At 38.1% G+C, this 4,841-nt stretch overlaps 1 protein-coding gene across 1 annotated transcript in view; it reads left to right on the top strand.

The window, feature by feature from the left end:
• The first annotated feature begins 2,601 nt into the window (after positions 1-2,601).
• LOC106875977 (solute carrier family 4 member 11) overlaps positions 2,602-4,841 on the top strand; it is a 46,878-nt gene continuing 44,638 nt past the window's right edge. The window contains exon 1 of the mRNA XM_014924329.2: positions 2,602-2,777. The gene's annotated coding sequence lies outside the window, so the exon portion shown is untranslated. The remainder of the gene's footprint in view (positions 2,778-4,841) is intronic.

The raw sequence follows: 4,841 nt of genomic DNA, 5'->3' as shown, positions 1-4,841 counted from the left end.
ATGAAAAGTGCCGCCCGGGGCCGACTGCTAGTAAGTGGTAGTGTGTTGGATCATCGTTACAGTGAGAGAGACTTAAAAACGCCCCCACCCCAACCAAGCTGCCCGAGTCACCCAAATATGAAGATGATACTGATATATATATATATTTTTTTTTTTGGAAGGCCTTCGTCATGCATTTATTCCACGTTGTCATACGATCAGACGATTAATCAATAGACAGTTTTACTTGGATTTCTTGAAAAGTTTGAAAGAGTGTTGGGATTTGAACACCAAATGCGAAATTACCAGTTCGGCGTCATGAATGAACCACACCATTTTCAGGTGAACAATCTAAAAATCAATCGACCCATCAGCTTGAAGCCATGTTGTGAACATCAACTCATATATTCTTGAGATCCGTGCCTTTTTCACCATTTAAGCAGATGGCGCCTAAATCATGGTAGAGTGCCGTTAGTGTTTCAAGCAGAATAGATCTCGGTTCTCACCAGGCAAACCAAGAAAAAAAAGAAAGAAAAAGACTAACAAGTTTCGCGGACTCGAATCTTTTTATCTCTCTCTTTCCAGATAAAAAAATGGCCGAACAAATACAGTTAAGTCATTCCCTGCAAGCTAGTCTCGTTACCTTAACGATTTGATAATTTATGTATGTATACATGCTTAGCCTTCTCTTAAAATCGGTTAAATGTTCGCGGTATTGCTTTACAATATACGCTGCATACTTTATCATACATCGCTTACCCAACAGCGACATTAGAAACCCTAATAACTATGCCAACCGTGCGATGAGTCACAAGAAAGAGCCTTAGGGCCTTTACAAACAAAATCAGAGCAAGTAAGATCGGGAGCTCTGAGAATTAACTGCTAGGTTTTATTCAACCGCTAAATAAATTGGTACAGCAACTGTTGGTACATCATGAATAATACTGGCTGAAGAAAGTATACATATTTATTTCTCAAATCAGTCGGAAACTTGGTGATGTGTGCTGGACAGACGGGAACAGAAATACGTAACATCCCTTCTCGGAGTCTTTCATATCCTCTCTGCTTACAGGTGCATGACAAACGAGAACACACGTAGCACGTCAAAGCTAAATGCAAAATAACTTTCCTCACTGGTGAAAATAGGAAAGATCCTTCTATTTAAAGATGATTAGGGGCTCCAGCGAGCAAACAATATATTTTGCCCCTCTTGGTTGGTCTGTCAAGTGATCTGATTGGACAACTAACGTATCCAATCTCAACAAACGGATTTTACACCATCACATGACCAGGTCACGAGACCAATCGTTGAAAACCGGTGTATGAGACATTTTCTGACTATTTAAGCCTAGTCCGTCAATGACAACAGTCTCGCACTCGCTACAAGTTGATAGTTCGGAAGTCCTGTGCAATATTCAGTCTGTCTTTTGTTAATTTACAATCTCGTCTGCGAGGAGAGAGCCTTTATTGTATATCCTCAATGATGTTAGTAAAGAATTACTTCACACTTGTTGGCCGTATTAGAATCTCAAAAGCAGCCAGTCTGTTGCCATTCTTTATCTAAGCTTCGAATATTACCATGTTGTTCTGTTTCTACTCGTTGGTTTCAATTACTTTCTTATTCACGATGCCGTATTTCTGAGTTGCTTAACGATCTGCTATTTTGATACCTTCAAGTCTCATCCTTATTACATAGGCTCAGAATGTCATCGGTGATCTATGTCTTTTCTTTTTTCTCTTGCTTTTCATTAGTACTTCTAATGCTAATTCATGAATACTTCCTTGATGTCGTGAGAGAATTGATAACTTTTACCAAATGTGACATCTATGTTGGCCTAAAATTCTACTGTAACCTCTGGAGGTTTTAATTTGTACATAACGTATGTTACATGTAGAATTCTTTGCTTATGAATCTTCTCTAGTTTGAAATTGTGATCGCCGTCAACAATCGCACAAGGAAAGATCTTGGTTTTGGACTTATTAGTAATACATTTGAATATAAATATCTGAACCTTTGATTCTAATAAGCGGATTATTATTAATTAATTGGAACCTACAAATTTTGATAACAAAGGCCGTTTGACTTAACCTTATCTTAAGCGTTGTTGTTGGCACTCCGTCGCTTACGACGACGAGGGTTCCAGTTGATCCAATCAACGGAACAGCAGTCCACAGACACGTGTACCCGTAGTTCTCGGGGATATTCAGTGTGACAAGGCTGGCCCTTTGAATTACAGGCACAACAGAAACTCAGGAAGTAAGAGTGAGAGAAAGTTGTGGTGGAAGAGTACATCGGGGTTCGCCATCATCCCCTGCCGGAGCCTCGTGGAGCTTTAGGTGTTTTCGCTCAATAAACACTCACAACGCCCGGTCTGGGAATCGAAACCACGATCCTATGACCGCGAGTCCGCTTCCCTAAACACTGGGCCATTGTGCCTCTACTGTAGCTCAAGCATACGTATATATTTAGACATTCATTGAAAGATGTCTTCATTTTGTTTTTTGTATTTTCTTTCATTTTCATTTTGATATGACATCGCAGTGACTTTTGCTCTGCTGTGAAACTGCCGCGAAACAGCATCCACAGCGTAACAAACGCTAATCGTAAACTTTCCGCACAAACTGTAATAATAAGAAAGGAAAACAAATATGTCGAATGTTTCATGTCCATTCAAAATGGCTGATTTCTAAATACACTTCTGAAACAAATGATTGGAAGTTGTATGATTATTTGAACGTAACCAATGGATATCAGAGTTGACAGTTTTGGCGGAAATTTTGAAAATGCTACCGACAAGGTTATTTCCATTTATCGTATATATTTATTGTCTTATTTCGATTTCTTTTTTTTTTCTATCATTATTATCGAATGTAATGATTTCGTTTTTAGCCACACATATTGACGAAGCTATTTCTTTATGACTCCAGTCGACTATCATAAATGTTTTCATTTGTTGTTTGCTGCTGCCGTCGTTAGCCTCGATTTTGCATTGATCAAATAGACCTGTGGTTAAAGGGACTCCAGCATTGACTATCTTATTTGTTTTGAGACACAGTATATCTTGGACTACGTTACCCTAGGTGTCCTTTTCAAAAATGTGTTCGGGTGTGCAGTAACAGCTAGAGCGCTAGCACTTGAATTTGCTGCCGACCGCCCCATTAAGCTTATACAACAGACCCAAAAGTGTTGACCCTAATCCCCACTAACCCCGCTACAGTGGGTGTAAATTTATGTGTCTGTGTTTGTACCCCTGCCATTTCTTAACAACCGATGTAGGTGTGTTAAAGTCCCCGCAACTTAGCGGTTCAGCAAAACAGACTGATAGAATCCGTACTAAAATACCCTCTAAGGTGGAGCTCGAGCTTGGCTGCAGTCAAATGACTGAAACGAGCAAAAGAATAAAGGAATAAAAGAATACACAATAGGTTTCTTAAGAAATTGTCTAAAGCAGTCTTACAAAGTAATGCAGAATGTAAAGCAGCGCACGAACAGAAGCAAGGAAAGCTGTGTGAATGTATTGCAAAAAAAGTAAACCCTTTTGTTTCTCATCCTTATTTTCTGTGATTCAAAACAGATCAGGTGAGAGCCTGATATTGTTATTTAAATAATACAAACAGGAACCTGAGAAATCTGCTCTATTATTGTCCTTATGCTAATAAGTTCTCTTTACTGGATAATTTACTATAGAAATGCCAACAGCATATTCTGGGTGTTTTTTACTCATGGCACGTGCCTCGTACATTGTTACATACATACACGACATGCACACTGACACACAGACGTGTCTATGTCTGTATATACATGTGTATGTATGTGTGTATATATATATATATATATATATATATATATATATATGTGTGTGTGTGTGTGTGGGTATGTATATGTATGTATGTATATAGATCTGTGTATGTGTATGTATATGTGTGTGTGTATGTATATATATACGTATATATATATGTATGTATGTGTGTGTGTATATATATATATATATATACACACATATATATATACATATACATATATATATGTATATATATGTGTGTATGTGTTTATATATATATGTGTATATGTATACATATATATGTGTATATGTATGTATGTGTGTGTGTGTCTGTGTAAGTGCGCATACACACATTTGCATGTATGGAATAGTATAGGGACAACTGGGGGAGGAGACGGAGAACAGTCCAGAAATAAGAGATGGAAAGAAATGGAGGGAGATGTCTTAAAGAAAAGGGAAATAGAACAAGAGAGAGGAGGAGGGAGGGAGGGAGTGGTGAGGAGAACGAAGAAAAAGATCATTTTTCTAAGTACAAGTCTCTAAGGTGGTCATTTGAAATAGCAGCCAAATCATACACTTCAAATCATAGTGTACTGCCTTTTAAAAAGAAGTAGACACTGGACAATGTAATCCCTGGATGCACTGTGTCTTGTAAAAAAAAAAAAAAAAAGCCAGTAGGTCATGATTGGAAAGTCTTTGATCATAAATCAGTGGTTGTATTTACCCTGTGTCTGAATGAACGTGAAGGAGTAGGTTATGACTGGTATGTCTATAATAATCACACACCATTGTAGTCATTCTTCGCTCTTCAGTGAGTGCACCAGGGAGCCACTGCACAGTCACTTGACAGACTAGAAATAGCAGGCAATTCTCCCTCAAATTATACATCATACTCTCTGAAACAGTGGTCCGCAACAATGTTTTGCCTATGGACCCCTTTGATTCTTATTTTATTCAGTAGGGGGTAGAGAGGGACCCTCATAGCCAGCCGATGTCTAAGAACTCCTATATTTTTATAATTCAATATTTCAATACAAGGAATTGCATATATATATTTATACACACACACACACACACACA

This window comes from Octopus bimaculoides, chromosome 13 (genome assembly GCF_001194135.2).
Source record: "Octopus bimaculoides isolate UCB-OBI-ISO-001 chromosome 13, ASM119413v2, whole genome shotgun sequence".
NCBI lineage: Eukaryota > Metazoa > Mollusca > Cephalopoda > Octopoda > Octopodidae > Octopus > Octopus bimaculoides.
This window is presented reverse-complemented; position numbering and strand designations above follow the sequence as displayed.